General features: G+C 33.7%; 1 protein-coding gene and 1 long non-coding RNA gene across 2 annotated transcripts in view; both read left to right on the forward strand.

Annotated features, from left to right (window-relative positions):
- LOC115209871 (retinal guanylyl cyclase 2-like) overlaps positions 1–27,297 on the forward strand; it is an 870,127-nt gene that overhangs the window by 411,211 nt on the left and 431,619 nt on the right. The gene's annotated exons all lie outside the window — the stretch shown is intronic.
- The window catches only part of LOC118762549, a 29,154-nt gene continuing 25,867 nt past the window's right edge, over positions 24,011–27,297 (forward strand). Inside the window, exon 1 of the long non-coding RNA XR_004998302.1 lies at positions 24,011–24,125. This is a non-coding gene — a long non-coding RNA (uncharacterized LOC118762549). The remainder of the gene's footprint in view (positions 24,126–27,297) is intronic.

Genomic DNA, 27,297 nt, shown 5'->3' on the forward strand with positions numbered 1-27,297 from the left:
AGTATTTGGTCTCAGGCACAAACACATACACATTAGCTCCACACATACTGTATACACACGTCTATTCACATATGCACACACATACACGCATATACATCTATATACATACTCATGCTCATATACACATACAAACATATACAGATACACTCATGCACATGCATACGAGCACATACACATAGATGTATGTACATATACACATACGTATGCATATTCATACATACATATATATATATACATGTATACGCATACATACATACATAAACACATATATACATATATATGTTTACATAACCACATAGTACACACACCTACATACATAAAGATGTTGCTTATGTCTGAGAATACATATACATAAACACACACTTGTGCATATGCATTCGTACACATACACAAACATAGGCATCGCTACGTGTGCTTATCCATACACACCTATATATACAGACAAGTGAACATACATACATACACGTATATATGCACACATGTATATGTATATATATATATGTATATTTATATACATACATATATATGCACATATAATTGTGTGTGCATTTGTATACACACCCAAAAATATATATATACGTTAAACGATGATGATGATGATGATGATATATATAATATCCATGTGTGTGTGTGTATAGCTGAGGGACAGATATTTTCCATATAGAATACATTTCATAGTGTTCAAATAATTTAAACTTGAGCAGGTAGAGGAGTGAAAGTAAGGATAAGTAAGTTAGGCAAGTCAATGTACAAAAAATCTTAAACACATTTAATGCAAAAAATGTACATATGTTTACGTATAAAACGGTCCAACTTAAAAAGAATAGAAATGATATCAGGAATTAAAAAGGTTGAATAAGAGTTTTATGAATCTAACAACTGCTTTTCAGGCTTGGTAATCCAAAATAATGATTGTAAATTGATTCCATCATCGTATAATACCAGCCTCTGTCTTCAGGGAAGAATTTTACATTTGAGGTGTTGACAGTAAAGGGTGTTAGTATAGGAATAAATGAGTGGGGTGAGAAGACAGGGAGAAAGTTTACTGTATTGTTATTATCATTCTATATGGAATTATTATTCTTTTATGTGGTATCGGGAAAATGTATATTTGAATTGGTGGAAACATCTCAAAATTTTCTCACCATGTTTGTTTACTAGGTTTTCTTTGCTCAACAGGATACACAAGGCTTATTCAAAAGAAAAAAAAAAAACTCCACAGCCTATATATGTGTAGGTGTGTGTGTGTGTATGTATTTAATGTGTATACATGAATGCATGTATGTATATGTGTACATATATTTGTGTGTGTGTGTGTGTGTGTGTACAAGCATGTCTATGTATATAGATGTATATGTGTGTGTGTGTGTGCATGTAAAAATTTGTATTTGTAAGCATATACGTATGTGAAGTCATAAGGGTGTATATTTAAGTGCATATTTGTATATGTATAGATGAGAGCATGTATGTAGTACATGTACAAGAGCAATAAAAACCAAGAACATACTCGAAATACATTTTTTCAAATACCCAGAAGGATCTTCAGAGGTAGCGGATAGTTTCTCTTACTTTATACTAATACTAATATATGTGTGCATGCATGTGTGTGTGTGCATAAAAGAAAATTTTGATGCATTTTCAACTGCCCAAAATAGATAGACAGAAAGATAGATAGATAGATAGTTATAGATAGGCAGATTGGCAGATGGATTGACAGATATAGACACACACATACACATACAACTATCTATGATGTATATATAACTGCTTATGCATGTAATTATTTTCTCATGTATTTGCATTGAAAATGTATGAGTAACTTAAATTGTATGATGAATGGTGACATACAAGAAAAATTAACTATATTATTTAAAAAGCCTTATGCAAGGTACTTAAAAAGTACCTTACACAAGGGTTGGTATTAGGCATCATCTGACTGTAAAGTGCTCTCCTTCAAGAAATCTCATGCTACTCATGTTGACATGGAAAAAGGGAACCACAAAATAAAAACCATTTCATTCATTCTTATATTCATTAACAATAATACTTTTATATTGGTGCTTACATACACCAGCTTTTTCCTTTTATCATTTGCTTGTTTTAGACATTAGATGGTGGTCATACTGGAGTACCACCCTAGTGCTTATTTCTTTTTTAAGCCTGGTACTTATTCTATTAGCCCAAAGTTATGGGGACATAAAAACACCAACATTAGTTGTCAAGTGGTGGTGGGGAACAAGCAAACAAACAGACACGCACACACACACACACATCATCATCATCATTTGACATCCGCCTTCCATGCTGGCATGAGTTGGATAGTTTGGCTGGAGCTGGCCAGGCTGGAGCCTGCACCAGGCTTCTGTGTCTGTTTAGACTTTTACAGCTGGATGCCCTTCTAAACACCAACCACTTTACAGAGTGAACTGGATGCTATTTATGTGGCATCACACACACACATATGACAAGGTTTTTTCAGTTTCCATTTACCAAAGCCCTTTAAAAGACTTTGATCAGCCCAAGGTTATAGTAGAAACACTTGCCTTAAGGTACCATGCAATGGGACTAAACCCAGAACAATGTGGCAGGAAAAAAGACTGCTTACTATACAGCCATCTCTCGCCCACAACATCATAAGCGGGAAGTGTAACCTCTCGAAAGAGCTGTTCTTCACTCCTGCTCCGGAGCATCGGCTGCGGGGGCATTCCGAAAAGCTCTACCTGTGACGATTTCATCTCAATCGAAGGAGAGGAGCTTACTCCGTCCGGGTTGCGGATCCGTGGAACAAGCTGCCAGACGAGATGGTGAAGATGCCGACGACCGCTTTGTTCAAAGCCTCCCTGGACCTCAAGTGGCCTGAACTCTTTACATGAACACCACCCTGTACTTAACCCCATGTCCCCCTACATGGCCTTGCTATTTGCTTTTGAGCCAAATTAACTAACTAACTAACTAGCCATGCCTGCACATATATTCATTATATATAAAGAAGTATATTAAGAAGTATATGTTGCAAAATAATTAAATAAATTTCTTATATTTATCTTTGAGAAGTAGCAACAAATTTATGTAAACTAGTCTAGACAAAAAAATAACAGAATGTAAAAAATATGGTTCCAATAGATTTTTCTTTCTTTACGTGGCCTTCTTTTCTCAGTAAATACTGAGACCAGCACAAGAGTACAATAATTTTTGTAGAATTAAGTGAAAATATTAGTATTCTTCTGCATCTGTCTAATCTACTTTCTTGTCATGTTTGTAGCCATTTTTGTAGCAGTAGCAGCAAAGGTGTCCACCAATATTTGTTCTTTAAGTTAATTAATTTGTATTTTTTTATTTTACATTTCTCTTTTTTATAAGAAAAAAAAAAGAAAAAATATTGTTAGTTCTACTTCTTTTTTTCTACTGCAAGTATTACAGTTACCGTTTGCAAGACACGCACATTTACACACACACATGCACACACACACACATGCACACACACACATACATACACACACAAAATATATACATACATTTGTAATTATACATATTTCTATGTACATAATTTTATAATTTGCCTTTACATACATCAGTATGTGTCACACTCTGTTTCTCTCTCTCTAATTATACTGTGTGTGTGTTTGTGTATATATATACATATGTACACACAAGCACAGTATTATTCATATAATATAATATATATAATATAGTATGATATAGTATAATATAATATAATATAATATAATATCATATATATATATATATATATATATATATTATATATATATATAAGTATATAAGTATGAGCAGTTAGCATTTCTGTGCATATTTATATAGAAACAAATGTGTAATTAGAATACGGTTATTGATTTATAAACGTTTGGTTGAGTAAATAACTAAGTAGCTATTAACCATTTTGGTTGTGAGCCATATTCTATAATCACATGTATGGTTAATATTAGGAGCTTATGTAATACACTTCATATAGTAAAAAAAAAGGGAAGAAGACAAGCAAGAACAATTGATTTGTGCTAACCATGCACATTGCCGTCTTCAGGAGAAAGATGTTAAAATATACTAGATCTTACTGTATTAATGAGGGCTAGTTTTATTATGTAGTGGGAGTGGATGACTAGCTGATAAAACCGTCAGGAAATCTTGTAAAAGGTTTAGTGGTATTTCTTCAAGCTCTTTCTGTTCTGAGTTCAAATTTTTCTAAGATTGACTTTGCCTGTCATCATTTCAGGGTTAATAAAATAAGTGCCATTTAAACACTTTCCTTTGAATTTTCTGGCCTTGAGCCAAAATTTTAAACCATTATTTAGCTGGAGTGCTCTACAGACATTGAAGATATTTGTAGCCTTCCACTAACCAGTGAAGTTGATGCAGTTGATACTTAGCTTGAAGATCTGTTGGTTGACACCTGAAGTAAAAATGAATGCAAACATGAAATTATTAAAAGAAATGAAATGTTAAACATCTCCATTCCCAGTTGTCAAGACAAATGGGAATGGAGATGGATGCAGTGAATGATCCAAATACTTTGCTTGCTTCATTTCATCTTGTTCTTTGCACTCAACAGAGCATTGCTGCAGCTGCTTTCCTCTCCATTGAACCATGAATGTTTCTTCCACAGAGTCTGCTAGATCTAGTTTACTTGTGCTTAGATAGATAAACCCTAACTCACCATTATCCATTAGCTACCCTCACCTTGTTTAGCCCACTAGTTGAAGTGGTTTCCTGGATTCTAACCAACATTGCATGCAAACAGTTACTTGGAGCCATAAGTGCCAGGTGGAGACCAAAGTGGACTAACCACCCCTAAGAGTGAAACATTTCCCCTGTCAATACACAGAGTGAATTGTCATCTGAGAGGTAATGGATAGAAAGTCAGAAATTCCAGTGAGGAACTATAAGGAGACACTAATCATCTGTGAAGATAAAGCAGCCATTATGTATGTACATATGTTTATATGTAACAGTAGGGATAAGCAATTTAGGCTGATCGATATATAAAGTATATTAAATACACGAAATATAAAAAAAATGTATATATGTATACATATATAAAGGTCTGACTTACACAGAAAGCAAATGATATAGAAAATTAAAGGGGATGAGGAACAATATTACAAATCCAACAGCTGTTTCTTGAGGCTCAGTAGTCCATAATAATGTTTGTAGATTGATTTCATCATAGGATGAGATGAGCCTCTGTCTTCAGCGGAAGAGATCCTACATTTGAGGTGTTAAAGGAAATAAGTCCAAAAATTGAATGTATTTCATGTATTTAATATACTTTATATATCGATCTGTTTAAATTCCTTATTCCTACATTCACTTCTATATCCGCTCCAGTTTAAATCTCTTGAACACTACTGTATATTCTATACCGAGAACACTCAGATCATGTCTATGAACTATATGTTTATATATGCATATATGTGTGTATGTATTTAGCTATATATATATGAAGCATTGATAAGACAGCATGGTTTAGAGCATGGGTGACAGACGAAAGTTCTAGCTTACTGTGCTCTTCCAGATGGATAGGTCTACACACTTCACCCTCTTCTGTCACCTTAGGACTTTCAGTAGATGTCTTATATATCACCATCTTTTTCATTACATTGGTTTTTAGTTAGCGTTAATTTCAGTATATTTCTGTCTCTTTCCAGCAACTTCTCACATTCCTTCATTTATCGTGGTTCAACCTTTATTTCACGTATTTCCAGCATTTCCATGTCTATCCCTTTTCCAGTTTCAGCCACATAACTGTGGCCACCTGCTGTTGCTTTCTCCAATTTTCCCACAAATACAATAACAATAGCAACAATTTGAACAGTAATAATCAATCAAACAGATATTTAACACTACGACTTATGACAAAAACAACTCATTTTGAACTCATGGCTATATGGTTAGGAAAATAATCTATGAAGAAAAAAGGAAAGGAAAAGAAGAAAAGAGGAATGAAAAACATATATTCTATGAATATCTTGTAAACTGTAATTATTTTTTCATCTATAAAAAATATTTCGCTTCATAAAATATTTAATTTAGTTTAATTTGCTTCAGGTTATATCTTACTAACAGTTTCTAATAAGAAAGAAATGATGCAATCCATGATTACCTAGTGACCAGAAATTTTATGATCTTTGTCACATGTAAGAAAACATATTTAACATATATTTTATGCATCTTCTTTCTGGGTCTTTCAATTCAAAATTCAAACTATTAATTCTGGCAAGATTTATCTAGGCATGAATATCTCCCTTATAATACTTGGCAGTCGAGGCACACCACATATTTCAACAATGTTTAAACATTCCAGTTATATGAATGTGTGAATGTGCATAGGTTACACACACACACATGTACGCACAACAAAAACTCAAATTATCTGAGTCACAGAGTAACTTGCTTTGACTCATCATCATCATCATCATTTAATGTCCATTGTCCATGCTGACATCGGTTGGACTGTTTGACTGGGCTGGCATGCCAGATAGGGTGCGCCAAGATCCAGTCTGATTTGGCATGGTTTTCTATGGCTGGGTGCCCTTCCCAACGCCAACTGCTCCAAGTGTGTAATGGGTGCTTTTACATGCCACCAGCATGGGTGCCACTTGCATGACACTGGTATCTGCCATGACTGTGATTTTGCTCAGCTTTATTGGTCTTCTCATGCATGACATAATGCCAAAGGCCTTGGCCATTGCTTCCATGAGGTCCAACACTCAAAGGGAACTCAGCCATTTTGCCACTTTGAGGCCCATTCAAAAGGAACTCAGCCACTTCACCTGTGTGAGATCCAACACTCGAAAGGAACTCGGCCACTTTGTCTCCATGAGGCCCTGTAGCTCAGTGACTTTGCCACCATGAGGCTCAACACTCAAAAGGAACTCAGCCACCCCGCCTCTGTGAGGCCCAGCTGTACTCCATTATTTAATTAATACTTGATCACCCTTCTCTCTCTTTTTCTTTCTCCTTATCTTACCTCTCTCTCTCCATCTCTGTTTATCTGTGTAAGTATGCATATGTATGAACATATGTATGCATACTGAGTATGTAAATTTTCTAAGTAGAGACTGGAAAGGTAAACCAAAACTCAATATAAAAAAATGGGCATTATTTAAGATTGTGATGCATGGCAATTTAGTTATAACTTACAATTTCATGGTTTTAAATATCAGACTGCATATGAAGTGCCTCTGCATCATATATATATATGTATATATATATGTATATATATATATATATATATATATATATATATATGTGTATATATGTATGTATGTATGTATGTATGTATACATACACACACATATATATTGGACTGGATTGGGTTGGATTGCCTGTCCACCAAAGGATAAAAGGTCTTAGCATGTTCTCTCCATTAACCATGGTCTGATGTGGGAGCTGTGAATTTGTGCTCGAGATCATACTGGTTTGATGAGCCTACCCTGCCACACTGGCTTGACATAGCTTGGCAGAAAGGTGCATTTTATGATACTAGTGCTCTACTGACACTTATTTTATCAATCCCAAAAGTATGAAAGTCAAAGTCGTCCTCAGCAAAATTTACACTCTGAACATAAGGACAGATGTAATACCATTAAGCATTTCACTCAGAATGTCAACAATTCTGTCAGCTCACCACCTGTATGTGTGTATGTATATATATATATATATATATATTATATATATATATATGCAAATATATATACACACATATATGTGTTTGTGTGTGTGTGTTTATATATATATATATATATATTTATATATATACACACACACACACATACGTGTGTGTGTGTCTGTGTATTTATATAAATATATATATATAAATATGTAAAGGCATGATCCAAGAATCAAGGTGTCTGAAGTTAGTGAGCTTCCAGCAATCAGTAAAAGATAGCAAAAACAACTTTCAGGAACAATAGTGGCTTATCAGCACAGAAGGTCATGAATTTTTCCTGTATTGATGTACAATAAGCAGGAAAAAGTTTATTCTGTAATTCACACTTAGCAACTGGGATTGCTGTATATGTGAATAAACATCCAAAATTTAGGAAATCCCACCCATGCTAGAATGGAATGTGGACGTTAAATGAGGATGATGATGATGATGATGAAGATAAAGTCTAGTCTAGTGGAATCTCAGAAGGGATGGAGTAGCTAACCTTGATATCTGGCTAATTGTTAATCATGTAAAAGTAAGCAAGGAAGTTATTTACCGTAAAAACCCATCTAATTTACGTACTTTTTCGCAAAAATGAAAATAAACTTCAGTGGGTTTAAATTGCATGAGTAGATCATTTCCAGAACTGCTTTAGAAATTTTTTCTGTTGAAAAATGATGTACGGGAAGTTGACTCATTTAATGTCAGAATAGGTTTTTACAGAAAAAATATAATGAAGTTGACTTTTATTTATGCTGGACAATACAATGCTTACTTTTTCTGTATAAATTTACTAAAACCATTAAATAGCTAACTACTTTTTAAAGTTTGGGTCTGGGTTGTATTTTATATTGCTTGGAGTTTCTGCCTATCGCAATGGAGCCCAGCAATTTCCTTAAACATATCAGCTTTTCTCCACTTAGGGAGTCTAGCTTTCATTTGCACCAGGAAGCTATTTGCTCACTTTCTCCACGTTACAACTCAATGAAATTCCTCACTGCCGCTATCAGCTCTTACTGCATCTAACGTCGACATCAACATCATAATTCATCCGTGCGCATGTAAACTCACTAAGTGAATATGACTTAGCATTCCTATAGAACTCTTCATTTACTTTATATGATATTTAATGTTGTTTCACATTCATGTTGAATTATGCAGCAATCTTATATTCTCTTCATAGAACACTTGTAATGTATGTATTACCAGTTCTTTTGGTATAGTAGATTTTTGTTATTCTTGTTTATGTCTCCTCACAGACATGCATATTCTAACAAGTCGCTTCTTAAATTTCACACCTCTCTTGTCCAATAAACACTGAGTTAAACTTGCAAAGCTTTTTATTTTCTCCTTCTGAGTTTTAATATTTATTTTAGCGGGTTACCAAACTATCTGTTTGGTCTCCTGGCTAAAACAGTAATGACAAATTTTAAAGTTTGCTTGACATTTTATAAATGTGAAAGGGATTAATATTTCAATACTGTGTATCGAAGGTTCAGACAAGAAAAGGCAGAAAATGAGAGCTTGAGACAAGACGACACTTTCAACCAATCAGAATTCTGTTTGCATAATCTGTTTGATCAGTCACCTTTCTCTGTTGGTTGAGTAAAGTGTCATCCAAGCTGATGATTATTGGTAATTAAACTTATTTTGCAACACTTGTACATATTTATCAGTTTTATTTTTGTTAATAATTCTTATCAACAACTTTTCCTGTGATCGTGATTTGAGAAGACATACAGAAGTATGCTGAAGATCAAACAAAATCTCTTGTGGGCAAGCAATGTGAAATAAAGTTTATTACAAACACTTTGTAATTTAATAGCTTTAACAAAATCTAATCATAAGTGAAATTATGCTAAATACAACTAAATTGAAAACCTTTTTCCCCTGGCCATGTAGGCAATTCTAAAAACTTTTGGGTGCAAATTATAAATGAGTAGAAGCATTTTTTAACAATTTTTATCCTGAAAATCACCTACGTAAATTACACAGGTGCACAAATTACATGGGTTTTTACGGTAGTTTATTTACTAGAGAGGAATCTCTACTTGGCAAAGTGATCCCAGTCTTTTTACCAATTATAGTCTGTAAACTCTATTACATGCACTGAGAGTCAGTTTCATCATGGGAAAGAGGCCATTAATCTTCTAGTAAAATAATTTAGCATCCTAGATGTCTTTAATTTGATTTGGCCACTTTACACTTTGAAGCTAGCTTGTCTGAAAAACATATCAATCATTTTTAGAAGAAACTAGTATTTCTCTGTATATCTACAATTTTGTGTTGAAGAATATAAGCGTCCTTGTGAATACTTACCATATCTAAACAGTTCTTAATATAGAGGACTGCAAATTTATATTCTTTGATGCTAGTGTACAACCACTAATTAAACAAACCATGATTGGTTCCTTTGAAACTGTCTTGAAATTTAGCTTTTGCTGCTTCAGACCAAATATTCGCTGACCTGACAATTTGTTTGATCATTTTAATAATCACCAATGAAGAATGTAGTTCACATGGTAATTTAAAATACTATTTTATGTTTACATTCTTCTAAAAAAAAATTCTCAGACACCAGAATTAAGGAAAGTTGAGACTTGTATATTTTCTACTTATGTTACATTTATTTCCCACAGACATTCATCAAAACAATATTGTTAACTTCATTTTTCCTTGGCTTTTATAAGGAACACTTAATGAGTTTTCATATATTTCTTTGTTAGTTTATATTTTCCAATGTAGTTTATATCTTTGTACACAAATTAAAATTTTCTCTAAAAACCAATGTATCAGCAACAAAGTTTGACATTAAAACCACCAAGAGAGTTATGCCTATTAATTTTGCTAAATATTTTGTAGCGAAAGTGTGCAAAGATATTATATACTTAACGTAAATGAATTTACTTGTTCATCAATATTAATTCTAAGTTGTAGCTAATGTGGCTTTATTACCCATGAGAATGGATGAAAAAGTATCTCTGAGATCATAAGTACTTGTTAAAAAAGAGACATAACTCTTGAACAGTTCAAAAAACGAATAGCATTGGCTAAAGAAAACTCACCGAGAGCTTGATGATATGACATCTGAGTAAATAATGAAAGTCTTTTTTTATTAAAATGATTCATGTATAGCAAAAATTTGCTAAAGCTATGGCAACAGAGATAAATCATTTTATCAAAGTGATATATCTATATCTGAGATATATTCCTTATTTTCAGAGCAGATTTAAATGCGTGTAGTATGGAATCCTTTAGATAACAACATTCATATTATAAAAGATATTGATTATCAAGATTATGCTCAATAGCAGATACTGAATAAAGGTGACAAAGCCTACTTACTCTTGAAGCAATACAATAGAACAGGCTTGAATATCACAAAACCATGAATGAATAGAAATAGTTTCTGTGATATTCATATATTCATACCTTTCTCTAAGATATAATTAGCAACGTAAGTGAAAGGAATTGGCTTTCATCAGAAAATGAACCTGTCGTGCTGTGTTGGTTTCCTGGAGACTAACATCTTACCCTATGACTCTTGCTACTGTTGTTTTAATTATCAATGAATCCAATCTTGAGAACTAATTGATACAGTATCATTTCTCTAAAGGTATTAAATAAAGTAAATTAATGCTTCTTGCTAGAAAGGCAAACACAGTAAAATGGCCAAAGCAGGGTTTTAAATTCTTGACCTTGGGCTCAGTAAACTCTTAACTGATAACCTTAAAGCCATACTTGACACTCTTTCATAAATGAAATCAGTTTAAAATTTCTAATAAAAATATTTTTGAAATAATCTTAAAATGACATGACATCAAATCTTCGGAATTACATTTTGATATACTTTGAGATAGCATCATAGAAATTAGTCCAGCAATAAAACCATACTAAAGGGCTATTACTTTTGTGTTCAATGAGTTTAAAGTAATATTACTTTATCAATAGTTTTCTGCTTTTAGTTCTCTGAAGAGAAATCAGTTTGGTCAATGACAGCTGTAGAGATTTCTACTTATTCTATATCATCATTAATTCTCCCATCTCACTTTATTTGCAATCCCTTTTTCTTTCTTTCTTTCTTTCTTTCATTTGCTTTATTCTATAAGGAGATTGGTCTTAAGGGCTTTAATAGGCTTAAAACTCAGATAACAGGTTTAAGTCAATGTGGAAGTACCTGTGTATAATGTTAAGGAGTAAAGAATGTTCTTTTAGAAGTAAATTCATCATCACCATCATTATTGATTTTTAACATCCACTTTTCCAAGCTTGCAAGGATCAGATAGAATTTGTTGAGGTAGATTTTCCACAGCCAGATGCCTTTACTATCACTAACCCTAATCTGTCATCAAGCAAAGTAACATTTCCTCATAGTGAGATAGGTTTTTCATGGAAGACCGGAAATGGACAACATCAATTATATGACAAGCTTGTTTATAAATTTCCCATAATATCAAGACAAGGGTACATGCATGCATACACATACACACACGCACACAAACATACACATTAAATGAAAGTATGTGGCTTTGTGGTTAAGGTGCTTCTTACATGATTGCAAAACTTGTTTTGATGCCTGAATCAGGCAATGCTTGAAATATGACACAGGTGCTCCAGGCTTATCCCTTCTTTGTCAAGTAGTCAGTAATATAGGACCCAAGGTACTTAAAGTCACTAATCTCTTTGAGCTGTGTGCCATTGCTGGGACAAATTGGCAGTTGCCAAATAGTTACATACATAATAAAGAGAACTAATTTATGTCTGCCCCAAATGCATTAACATGTCATTTGCATGATGTTTTGTAATTCTAGATATTAATTAAACAGTCATTACCCACATAGATTTTGCAGTGCAGAAAGTTGAAATTTTGGTATTTATGCTTTTCCCAAGAACATTAGCTTAGTGTAATTGATACAATCAGAAATTTAATCTGTGCTCAGGACTTGCAGTTTCCTACCTATAACTGCGTGCCACAGAGTTAGAGTACATATTAATTGTCCTTTTTTCCTTCCATTTACATATATTTTACTATATATTAGAATGAGAGATATAGGCTCATGAAAAAATTTGCAGAGTATCCATCCAAATGTTTTTAATAATTTGACACTTCAAAAATTAATGCTATGCAATAACAATAGAACCTGGTGTAAGCACATTATATGCTTTCACTATAGCTAAAACATAATAATTGTTTCACTGAATTAAAGCATTCCATTTCAACTTATAATTGTTTGAGAGAACCAACTGAATTAAGCTCCAATGTCTGCTTTGGAATGGCTTCTACTGCTGGATGCCCTTTCAATGCTACCCATTTTACAGAGTGCAGTGGGTGCTTTTTGTATGGAACATATGATACATATATGTATATATCTATATAGACACACATACACACACACACCTGCACACCTACACACAAGCACATATATAATGCATATATATATATGTATATATATATACATACCGGAGTAAACACATAAATGTGAAACAAGGTGGAAAAAAGAGTACTCAAATACCAGAGATAGAGTAATATGTTTCATATATATATATATATATATATATATATATATAATAATAATAATAATATGAGGGAATATTAATCCAAACTTACAGGGAAAAATTCAGTTTAGAAATGCTAAATCAAATTTCACAAAATATAATATATATATATAAAATTAGAAAAAAACACCCTTTATCAATTGAATAATGAAAAATTAAATTATACCATTTAGAAAATTACATATAGAAAGATTAAATATAAGATAAAACATATAACAATGATATATTAAAATGTATATATTTGGTATATATTTTATATACCAAATATATACGTATTATTTATTATTTTGCATATTAATTAATCATTGTTATATGTTTTATCATATATTTAATCATATATTTTATCATATATTTCTATAATATGTAATTTTTCTAAATGATAGAATTTAATTTTTCATTATTGAATTGATAAAGGGTGTTTTTTTTTCTAATTTATATATATATATATATATATATATATATATATATAGCAGGAACGGCAGTAAGTTAATAAAGCTGATTACATAACTCCCATTGTTTTGTCATTCATTTACTTTCATATTACAAGTAAACTCTGTACTCAACTAATGCTTTGGGCTGAAGCATATGCATACTGAGTTATGCCACCAGGTTATTAGTATCCTATGTATGTGAAAGCAAAATCTTAAAGTATCAATGTATGTATGTATGCATGCATGTATGTATGCATGCATGTATGTATGCATGCATGCATGTATGTATGCATGTATGTATGTATGCATGTATGTATGTATGTATGTATGTATGTATGAATGAATGCACTTCAATTTCTCAAGTAAAAAACAGAAATAAATTTCAGTCTTTCAGTCTGGTCAAAAGCAGTTTTATTTATACAAATCTAGAAATACAGATTACTCTTATCTCGAAAATGTATTTAAGAATGTGAATGATAACAGAAACTTGCTTTCTACAAGATTAATTAACATGTTGGTAAAATATCAAAAGTAACTCTTGTTTATTGAAATAAAATTTAAATTATATATCTTAAAGATATTAACTAATTAATAGTTCTATTTTTTACAAGATGAATAAAATTTATTTTCCTGTCTTGCACTCATTTGGCTTGTGATTTGATTTGAGATTATGTGTTGCCATTGGTGATAGTCACTGAAACTATTAAAAAGCCATGCACTACGGCATGACTTTAATTTAATTATTTTGTAATAATGATAATCATCATTATCATCATCATCGTTTAACGTCCGTTTTCTGCACTAGCATGGGTTGACGGTTTGACCAGGGTCTGGGAAGCCAGGAGGCTGCACCAGGCTCCAGTCTGATCTGGCATTGTTTCTACAGCTGGATGCCCTTCCTGATGCCAAACACTCTATGAGTGTAGTGGGTGCTTTTTACATGCCATTGGCACTGGAGCCAGAGGAGGCTGGCAGTAGCCACGTGTATTTTAAGAAAAAGGGAGGATGGTGGATGAATAAAGTCTTCAGATCATTGGTAAAATGCCTCGCACTAGCTCTTTATATTCCAATTTCTATACCCACTGATGTCAGTTTTGTGTTTTATCATTCTGTATTGACAAACCCTTTCTCCTTGTGGTTGCTGTCCTTGTATTTATATTAGAATTGATTATAAGTATAAGTGGTGAATTGATTAAGTTATTAAAGAGTTGGATAAAATGCATTGTGGCATCTGTTCCACTTTTCTGGATGCTGAGTTCACATCTGGTCATCGTCAGCTTTGTTTTACACCCATTTAGAATTGATAAAATATCGCTCTAGGGTGGTAGAGTGGTGAAGTTGTTAAAGTATCAGATGAAGTACTTTGTGGTATGTGTTGTGGCTATTTGCAAACTGAGTTCAAACTCCACCTATTATCACCAGTGTCTTTGAAGTAAGAGACAGGTCCTTTGAGTTATTGGTAATTGGCTTCAGTATCAGACAAGGTGATCTATGAATGGAGCAATATTGCTGAATAAAAGCAAGTGAACTTCACACAAAATACTATAAATATGAGAACAAAAAGAACTATTTTGTTGGTATAATGTCTTTTATTGTACTCTTATTTTTTATTTTGTTACTGATATTCCATTCCACTATATATTTTTTTTTTCTTGCAAAAATAAACTTTTATATATTTCTGAAAGATAATTGCTTTTTAGTACCTGCTATCACAATTCTTTGTGTTGCAAGATTCTTATTTATTCATACGTTTTATATGTACTTTTATTCTTCTTTTACCTATGGCACTGTCTGAAGAGTTTTTATTCAATTATATTGCCCCAATTATATTGTCTGTTACTTAATTCATCATTTCTGTAAGCTATGAAATACAAAACAAACAATCATAGAGGGGAAAATAACTAGATCAGGTATGAATATGACAAGATATATATCTCACTGCATCATTTCTTATGTTTTCTTCTTGGAAATTACTGACTATTTGACTTTGGAGAGTCATTCCCAAGACAAAAACAGATGGTTAATATACAGAAGAAATCTGTATGAATGAATTTTATTTTGTGGGTGCTGTTACTGTTAGCTTCTCTGGTGCATCTACTACATATAAAATCTTCCTTCTCAGAAAACCTTCCCTGTCAACCTACGTTTGTGCATCCAGATTATACATTGAAGATACTGCTTGGAATTCCTCTTGACTCTTTTTCTGCATATCAAGCTTGGCTACTTCCAAATTACAGAAGAAATCAGTAACTTCAAAGGCCGTATAACAATACTAAACAAGAAGCTTCTCTCTTGGATTGGTTTATAGACATCAAAGGCTAAAGGATGAGCCCTAGCAGTAATGGGTTGCTGTAGGGATGTGCCCTTGATATACTATCAGCAAACTGATAAATGAATTAACACCAGGTTCGTCTTTCTCAGTTTCTGAATAAACAATGACTCCTTTAAGAATGACAAGGTGTTCCCTTTAAGAAAGATAAGATGTTCCTAAATCTCTAGATAAAAAATATGGAGTTACATTTTCTTATCATATAAATTCTCCTTTATTATCTTACACATTCAACAATAGATCACTACAGCCAACAAAGAAGAGCTTGCATACAATGTATACATGTATAGCATTGTCATAATTTGCCTATAGAAATATACATGATGAGCTGCTTATGCAGGAGACATTTGGGAGATGTATTCTTATAGCATTATCAACAAAGAAAAATGAAACAAATGCTGCCATTTTCTCCAAAGGCCCTTAACATCTGAATCAGTTTTGAGAAAAGTACTGAGCATATCACTGAGTGGTATGGAAAACTTAGCAACTTTTGTTCTCTCTTACTGAAGCCCTTGCAAAGAACTCACAGAAGTAAATATTGAACATTTTCTATCTGGAACTATCTAACATAATCAGGGCAGGAACATTAATCCTGGTCCACTATGAATATTAAAAGAAACATCATTTCAATTATGATCACACTTAATGAAGAATATAATGAAACAATAGAAGCACACACCAAGATGCAAATTGAAGAAATCGATGGCCACCACATGAGAAAAAAGTATACTTCTACTTGAGTACCTCTAAAGGAACTTATCAGTATGGAAGCTTCTCAGTAATGATAAAACTATACATAAACACAAACTGTATTCACACATAATAATGTTCTATATATTTCACACACTTACAGATTTTACTTTATTTGATATACAACTATTTGTTTCAATTCTATTTATTTATTTTGTATACATATTACTTTAGATTGTCAACTGGTGCTCATTCTCTATGCACTTAAATTCTTATATTTATATTTTCTATATTATCTCACTTTGTCTCAGTCTCTCACATATTTGCTTCCCTCTCTCTCACTCTTCACACTCACTCTTGCTTCCATTCTCTCTTTCTCTTCACCTCTCTTCCCATCTCTCTTCCTACTATTATATTCACAAACTCAGGCACATACACATACCATTAAGTTTTAATATCTTTTTAAGCTGTTTCAGGATTTTCTTTCCTGAAAATTACAACTTAAATATAGTTTATCTTGACAAATTTGAGAAGCCAAAAAAATTACAAAAGAATATTTCATAAAAGATCTATCACACACACACACACACACATGTATGTGTGTGTGTGTATCTATATTTCACTTGTACATATACACATACATACACATCCTTTCCCTTTCATACTTGCATATATTGATGTATATGCATCTATCTGTGTCTATGTGTGTTTACATTTATATATATATATATTATATATATATATATATATATATATATATATATATATATATATATATATGTAGAGTGAGAAAGAGTGCTGATAGAATATATATATATATATATAAAGTTTTTGAAGGGTGGTCAGATATCTTGAAGAAACATTATTGATTACTGAGAAAGTTAAAGAAAAAAAGTGAAAAATATAAGCAAAAAGAATGGTTTATAAGTAAATTGATTGTTATGCTTACCAATATACATCAATAGATATTGCTTAGACCCAAATATAGAAATTTTATATACATTTCTTTAATATCAGCTGAATTTTCTGATATATAACATTGATTTTCAATATATGTGATATTATGTATTTCCATTAAAAATACTAAAGCAATTTGATTCTGTGTGGTGTGATTAGAAGGAATACTAACTCCTTAGCTTGGGAGAAGAAGAGCTCAGATTTTAAAAGCTAAAGTCTCTGGTGGGGTTCTGCTCCAAAGTTGATGAGAAATAGTCTGATGTTGATTTGTAGGAATAAAGTTTGCTGTTTTAAAATGAATTCCTTAATTCTCTTTATAACAAAAGCGTATTTTTTTTTTATTTTTCTTCATAAATATCATGTAAAATATAAAAGAATAAGAGCTAGTAGTATTATGACTGTATGTCAGTGCAAGCTGTTGTGGAATAGATTTTTTGGAATAGCAATTCAATAAGACATGTCAGATTTAGTGGACAATCTATGCTGTTGGGCAAAAATTCTTACAATTGCTATTTATTTTCCCCCTTTAGCTTCTGTCTTCAATGTTTCTATGACTGGATTATGGGCCCTTCTCTTTTTGGAATGGTAAGATGAGATCTAATAGATATTTAACTGCTATTCTCAGTAACTGCATAGAGGTTGCTGCTTGTCAGCCATCTTCTATCTTGTATCTTTTATCGTTTACTTGTTTCAGTCATTAGACTGTGGCCATCCTGGGGCACCACCTTGAAGAGTTTTTAGTTGAATAAAGCACCCTCAGTACTGTTTTTCTTTTAAATATATATTTAAGCCTGGTACTTATTCTGTCGATCTTTTTTGCCAACCCACCAAGTTACAGGGACATAAACAAACCAACACCTGTTGTCAAGCAGTGGTGGGTGACAAACACAGACACAACACACACACACACACACATGACAAGGGTTCTTTCAGTTTCTGATTACCAAAGCCACTCACAAGGCTATGGTTGGCCTGAGGCCATAGTAGAAGTCACTTGCTCCAAGGTACCATGCAGTGGGACTGAACCCAGAACCATGTGGTCGGCAAGCATATCCATTCCTGTACCTATGTATCTTTTTTTTCTTTTTTGGTTAAGATTCCAAATGCTACTTAGAATAATATTTTGCTCTCGGGAACAAGTAACAAGCAGTTCTGAGATTGGTAGTTACTTGCAAATAAGAGAATACCTTCTGTAGAGAACTATTTCTCTTTCATCTGTTTAATACTATAGAAACATGCATTAAGCCATAATCTATGGCCATAAAGCTTCTGAAATGTATTAATACATACTTCTGCATATAGATTGTCTGTGTTTACAGACAGAGTATATTATTACAGGAAGCCGTAAGGATTACAGAATTGCAGCGTTTAGGATTGTACTTTTTTTTAATATACATTTTATGCAGTTAAGTTACTGATATTTAACCCTAGATCTGCTCAGCCAATCTATGATCAAAAGACATTCCATCTGTGAACATGCTTTTTTTTATGGATAATGTATCTAAAATCATGATATCTACCTTTTTAAAATGGTAAAGTGTGGTCTGAGGGAAACTTTGCTATTTTTGGTTTGCCTTCAATTAGAATGATATAGATATGTTGATTACCATTTTATATCCATATTTCCATGATCAGATTCCTCTCATCCTGGCATTAAACCTTTTAATGACCTCATAGGACAAGCAAGATCAGGGAGTGCCTATTGTAAAACCAGAATATATACAGCTTGGAAAGACAGCAATGGAAGATGTAGATTATTGGGTCAGAATAGATCAGAACTCGTCTGCTTAGAAATTTGGGATTTGTACTCTTTTAGTATAATGATGTGTATCATCATCAGCATCATCATCATCATTTAACGTCCGCTTTCCATGCTAGCATGGGTTGCACGGTTCAACTGGGGTCTGGGGAGCCCGAAAGCTGCACCAGTCCAGTCAGATCTGGCAGTGTTTCTACAGCTGGATGCCCTTCCTAACGCCAACCACTCCGAGAGTGTAGTGGGTGATTTTATGTGCCACCGACACAGGTGCCAGACGAGGCTGGCAGACGGCCACGCTCGGATGGTGTTTTTTATGTGCCACCGACACAGGTGCCAGACGAGGCTGGCAGACGGCCACGCTCGGATGGTGTTTTTATGTGCCACCGACACAGGTGCCAGATGAGGCTGGCAAATGGCCACGATCGGATGGTGTTTGTTACGTGCCCACAGCACGGAGGCCGGTCGATGCGGTACTGGCTACGGCCACGTTCGGATGGTTTTCTTGTGTGCCACGTGCCACCGGCACTGGTACCACAAAGATACAAATTCCATTGATGTTCATCTATTTTGATTTGTTTTGATTTTCACTTGCCTCAACAGGTCTTCACAAGTGTCACAAGAAGGAAGGTATGCACAGGTGGACTGACTACGTCCCAGGTAGGGGCCACAGGTTATGGCCTGACTAGTCTTGCCGGGTCTTCGGATGGTGTTTTTACGTGCCACCGACACAGGTGCCAGATGAGGCTGGCGAACGGCCACGATCGGATGGTGTTTGTTATGTGCCCACAGCACGGAGGCCAGTTGATGCGGTACTGGCTAGGGCCACGTTCGGATGGTTTTCTTGTGTGCCACCGGCACTGGTACCACAAAGATACAATTCCATTAATGTTCATCTATTTTGATTTGTTTTGATTTGATTTGATTTGATTTGTTTTGATTTCATTTTGATTTTCACTTGCCTCAACAGGCCTTCACAAGTATCACAAGGAGGAAGGTATGCACAGGTGGACTGACTACGTCCCAGGTAGGGGCCATGGGATATGGCCTGACTAGTCTTGCCGGGTCTTCGGATGGTGTTTTTATGTGCCACCGACACAGGTGCTAGATGAGGCTGGTGAACGGCCACGATCGGATGGTGTTATGTGCCCACAGCACGTTGGCCAGTCGATGCGGTACTGACTACGGCCACGTTTGGATGGATTTCTTGTGTGCCACAGGCACTGGTACCACACAGATACAAATTCCATTGATGTTCATCTATTTTGATTTGTTTTGATTTGATTTGATTTGATTTGTTTTGATTTCATTTTGATTTTCACTTGCCTCAACAGGCCTTCACAAGTATCACAAGGAGGAAGGTATGCACAGGTGGACTGACTACGTCCCAGGTAGGGGCCATGGGATATGGCCTGACTAGTCTTGCCGGGTCTTCGGATGGTGTTTTTATGTGCCACCGACACAGGTGCTAGATGAGGCTGGTGAACGGCCACGATCGGATGGTGTTATGTGCCCACAGCACGTTGGCCAGTCGATGCGGTACTGACTACGGCCACGTTTGGATGGATTTCTTGTGTGCCACAGGCACTGGTACCACACAGATACAAATTCCATTGATGTTCATCTATTTTGATTTGATTTGATTTTCACTTGCCTCAACAGGTCTTCACAAGTGTCACAAGAAGGAAGGTATTCACAGGTAGACTGACTAGTCTTGCCGGGTCTTCGGAAGGTGTTTTTATGTGCTACCGACACAGGTGCCAATTAATATTACTCTCTTAGTGGAAAGGCTAATCATTATCTTAATAAATAACTCTGGTCAAGAGAGACAGGGAACAACTCAGAGAACTTGAAGTAACTTAAAAAATCAATTCAATATAGAATGCAGTGGAGTATGAATCTGCTTTTTGGCAAAGGTGTATCAACAAACAGTGATGATGTTTCAATCTTATTTTACCTCTTTACCAAAGCACATTGTAACCAATACTGCTGATCTTCAAGGACTAGACAAATGTATGTACAGACCTACTATTGGAGATAAGCTCTTTCTCAGTGGATTATTTCATATATGAAAAATAAATTGCAAGAATATATCCAAAACAACTGTACTATCGTGCTAAAAAGAAATCTGAGCTTTTCATTGTCAAGACTATTATCTCCAATAAAAACCATTCTCACTCTTTAGTACATCCCACATTGTAGTTGCCATCAATGTCATCATAGTTGCCATTAGTGTCCTCTTTTTCTTCATCTTCCTCTTCTTCTTCTTCCTCCTCCTCCCATCTCCTCTTCCTTGCCCTTCTCTTCCTCCTCCTCCACTTCCTCCTCATCCCTCCTCCTCATCGTCGTTGTCGTCGTCCTCACCCTCCTCTTCCTTGCCCTTCTTTTCCTCTTCCTCCACTACCTCCTCCTCCTCCATAATGTCACAAATTTTATCAGCATTTTGCTCTGATTTTCTCTCCACATTCACCTTTTACTATGTACTTCTGTCTATTGACAGTTCCTGACACAGTGTTATGTATGCATGAAGAACAAAACACTGATTGCTCACTAAATGTATTTAGCTCTCTGTATGCTGTTACTGAACTGTTAGCAGCAGAAGAAACAGCCTGCAGTTAACTAAATAATAAAAAAAAAAAATATTTGATGCTATGCAAATGTCTAATGAACTGGGACATACAGAATTAGATATTTTGAATATAAGTGCTAGGAAGTGCTGGTAAAATGATATAAGCAGGTTAACTGTGTGACTAATACATTTGTATCATACTGGGAAGATGTCTAATTCCACAAAATTTATTCAAAATAGTATTAGAATGAAATTCTCCAAAGATGTTAAAATAACACAATAAAAGTTTCTCTTTCTGTTGTTGCAATAAGGAAAAAAGAGTTAAAGAACAAAATTGAGATAAAGTAAACAGAATTAAAGATACACAATGTTTCACAGTATTGTCACATGGTCTGTTGGAAGATGGAGAAATATTTAAGGAGGGTGAAATATCGAAGAAATGGAGGTGAAGTGGAGTGGAGATTTTCTTTATCTTCAATGTCTAAAGGGGAAAAAATCTTTCTCATTATAACTAAGCTGGTGGTCAGTTCTATGTCGGAATATTTCTGGTTCACTACATCTAATCAAGATGATGTTTCATAATGGAAAAACCATGGAGATATCTGTGTGTGTGTGTGTGTGTGTGTGTGTGTGTGTGAGGCATAAGGGACAGAGAAATGAGAAAATAAAAGATTATTTCCATCTTATTTTCAACTTTTGTTTTTAATTTTCTGTTTCCTTTCCTTGGTCTTACTAACACAAATATTATTATATTTTTCTCCTTTATTTTTCTTATGCGATCAATATTTTGAAGAGGAAAAATATAAAGAATAAAACAGATGTCACTATATTACTAGCACTTGTTTTATCAACCCTTGAAGGGGAAAAAGGACAATGTTGAATCAGCTGGAACTCAGAATGAATATGAAATTGGTTATAGTCAGTTATCTAATTGTTAGTGTCTTTGTGTGATTTAATACGGTTATATCTGGTCCAAACATTCCATCTGTTTTATGTTAAAACTGACCAGATCCAATCTCTCATACCTACCCTATAGTGTCATTCTAAAAATATAAAAATACACCATTGAAATCCTGAAGTTAGAAAATAATGCATGATTAATTCAAAACCATGTGAATAAATAAGCAATTTATTTGACAGAATAATCTAAATGCTAAAGGGTTAATAACTATGAACTGAGTACATTGGACAAAAGGTAAGCTTTTGGAGAGCTGAATCAGCGACTGAGATTTAATATCCAGTTAAGGCTGTGGCCATTTCGCACCACTTATATCACTAATGTTCTTTAAAAATATATGAATGTCAGATAATCATTTAAATCCTTACCTATTATAAATCCAAATTCAATGGGTTCATGAAAGAAATCAGAATCAGTTAACTCAGCTTTAGCTTGGCTGTTATGCTTTTAGTAGTATCAACTAACTATGAAATCAAACTAACAACACAATCACGATCTTTAATATAACAAAACATGTTTGACTGTTACCATTTCAGCAAACTTAATTTTAGAATAAAATTAGACATGATCAAAGACAAGTAAATTTTTGAATTGCTGTTTTTACCATGCTAGGTAAACTGCTTAGTGACATTTCATCCATTTTCACATTCTGAGTTTAATTTCTGCCATGGTTGACTTTGCCTTTCATTATTTTGAAGTTGATAAATTAACACTATTTGAACACTGGATTCAATGTAATCGACTTATCACTTCACCTAAAATTGCTGACCTTGTGCCAAAATTCGAAATTACTAAATATTGCTATTTATATATGTATTTCAATAAATTAAAAATCCTCCTTAGAAGATAACCAAGATATATATTCTTTTTTTTTCTTAAATACATATATAAATGTATGCATTTATATATACATATATGTACATATATGTATATATATATATATATATATATATATATATATATACATGCATATATATATATATATATATATATATATATATAATATATATATATATATATATACATGCATATATGGGTACAAGACATCAAAAAAGTGAACAAGAAGAGAAACGAAAACATGAAAAACAAAAACATGGAAAAACGAACATATTTTTCTAACAACAAAAGAAACAAATAGAGAAACAAGACAGGCAACATAAAGAATATTCCCTTCATCAGTTGTCCCCTGTTCTATCTACTCTGCATTTTGAATGTAGAGACAATTTGAGTTAGGAAGAAAGAAAGATAGATAGCTAGCTGTTGGTCATGTGTGAGCAACGAGAGAGTCAAGGAGGAAGTGTAAGGGAGAGAGAGGGAATGGTGAAGGAGAGAGAAGAATTAGAGAAGGAGTGGGAGAGAAAAACAGAAAGGAAGAAGAACAAGAGAGGGAGATAGAATCAAGATAGTTGCAGAATACGCATTGGAATATATTAAGATAAAACTTACTTGGAAATGGATGTGTGGTGTTCGATCATATATATATATATATATATATATATATATATTATATATATATATATATATATATATATCTGTAAATATATATATGATGGACTTCTTTCAGTTTCTGTCTACGAAATCCACTCACAAGGTTTTGGTTAGCCTGAGGCTATAATAGAAGACACTTGCCCAAATGTCCACACAGTATGACTGAACCCTGAACCATGTGGTTGAGAAGCAAACTTTTTACCACACTGCCACACTTGTGCCCATATTACACAGCCACACCTTACTTAACCCTTTCGATACCAACCCGGCTGAAACCAGCTCTGGTTCTGTAGTACAAATATCTTGCTTTCATAATTTTTGAATTAAAATCTTCCATCAAACCTTAGTCACAACTTATGTTCCTAACACTATCTTAATGAAAGCTGAGTTATTTTACTAAATTCTTTGTTATATTTAAAATTAATTGAAAGAAACACAGAGCATCTCAAAATAAATACAGTAATGTAAGGGTTAAAGAGTTGCAGGGAGTGATATCAGTAAGCTAGCTATAAGGTCAAGTTTACTTATTCACGAAAGGTACAAAAAGTTGAATGCTTGCTAAAAATAAAAAATCATAAAATATTCTGTATTTCAAGGCTGTATGGTTGCTCAAATCAAAATATCATTAGTGAGAAATGCCTTTTTTATGTTGGTTCTCTTACATACCATAATGTAATTTGTGATTGGTGCAGCTTAACCTCAGGTCAACACTGATCAAATATATCTATGTTTAGTGCCATTCCAATTGTGACAATCCCATCTCTTTTTCCTATTTCATTATTTTTTAGTGCTGAATGTTTCTAAAACATTCACATCCAATGTATTCCTTTTAAAAAGATGATAAGGTTTCAGGGAGATTTGACTGATACATTCACACACACACACACACACATACATACATACATAAATACATACATTCACAAAGGCACAATCACATACACACACACACTAAGGAAAATGACCATATAAATGCTTCTGCATTAGTTCCTATTAATCAAAGGATATAAATGAGATAGTTAAAGCTTAAAATCTAGGGAAAGGACTGAAGGGCAAGTTTTAGGTGTTATTGCAAGTATGGTTAATGAGGCAATAAAGAAAAAAATCCGAGAAATTTCCAGATGAACAGAGATAATTGATGAGCTACAAAAAGTGTTACACTCAATGCTGATGTGCTAAAATTGGTGTTGTAGTAGCTGTTTTAGGTTTATCAAGTTGTACATGAAGTTCTACCCAATTACAGGAATAGTAAGAGATTTTTCTGGACAAATGAGATACTAAAGTTATATGTAACTAACAATATAAATGTTAGAAATATTGCATTTCTAAATCTCTCAAAGAGAGTTTTGCAGTAGCAGTAGCAGTATGATAAAGTGATGGCTTGTTGCCAACTTAATGTGGTAGTCATAGGAAAGGGGAAAATGCTACTGCTATTTAGCTCCAAGAAACACTGTTTCTAGTTGGCTATGTGACACAAGCATTCTGTATCCTTAAGTTTTCAAACAGGGGAGATAATCACCTTCACCCAACAAAGCCAGTACCCAGAGACTAGTTTCAGGGTAGTTGCTCTTCATCACTCTGGAGTAGCTTGGCTTTGCTGGCTGTCAGTGATAAATCACTGTTGAAAACTTATAGAATTTCAAGTGAAATAAATTCACTGATCTACAAAATTAGAAATATTGCATTTCTAAATCTCTCGGATGCTAGCTTTGTTGGGTGGAGGTGCTTATCTTCCTTGTTTGAAAACTTAAGGACACAGAACGCTTGTCACGTAGCCAACTAGAAACGGTGTTTCTTGGAACTAAATAACAGTAGCATTCTTCCCTTTCCTGGGACTGCCACATTAAGCTGGCAAAAAGCCATCAGTATAAATCACAGCTGGCAGAAAAGGGAAACGAACATGCAATCCAGTGAGAAAAGTATTAAAAATAACCGTTAACAGATATATATATTGTTAGCTGCTAGGAACAATTGATCCACTTACACATTTAGTTTTCATTTGTAAAGGGTTCACTCTATTATTATCCAGTTTGTTCTGAGTAATGTAAGTTACAAGTAGTAGCTCATAGTCAGGAATTAACTTTACAAGCAAGTGTTCTTTAATTATATTTATTCAGAGTAATCTTTAAGATATGCTGATGAAATGCATACAGTGGAATTTCATTGTCTTCTTAGAATAACTTTTGCTCAACGTTTAGAAAGGAAGTTAATAGGAATTCATTATTGTGTATTGAGTTGAAACAAAATTTACAGAAGCTGTGCAAGATTTCTGTCAGACTGACACAGAGAACTAGAAATTTAGAAATTTAGTTGCCTCTGCTATGGCAACTGGCAGAATATACAACTGTAGAGAAATAGACAGTTGGTAAAGAGAGTACAAGTTAAAACAGCAAGACTATATTTCTTATGATCATCTACTGTATAATGAAATGTATAGAGCTGCAGGTTTGCATTCAAACAAGGTTGATAAGAGGTGGATAGATGAGTGAGTCAGTTTTATATAAGTGGTGGCAGTTCAAGACCTGTCTACATCAAGTAATACAAGCCATTATGGAGATCATGCTATTATGTAGTCATTCAGCTGATGTGCTACATGCCATAAGCTGGCATAATCAGAGTTGACCTGGAGCTTTATAGAAACAACAAAAGAAGACAATAAATATCTTGTGAATTCAAGATAGGTCACCAATGTCTTAATATAAATTGTAAAGATGTTGATGATGAGAGGAATACTTCAGTTATTAGTTTGTTTTTGTTTTTTTGTTTTTTTGCAAAATAAGATAAATATGTGTGAAGAAATTAACCTAATTGTATGCCACACAGAAGATTGACACAGAGTTTGAAAAAGACAAACAAGAAAACAACTTTAATAATAACTTTTAAATAATCATTAATTAAAA

Source organism: Octopus sinensis, linkage group LG3, assembly GCF_006345805.1.
Source record: "Octopus sinensis linkage group LG3, ASM634580v1, whole genome shotgun sequence".
Taxonomy (NCBI): domain Eukaryota; kingdom Metazoa; phylum Mollusca; class Cephalopoda; order Octopoda; family Octopodidae; genus Octopus; species Octopus sinensis.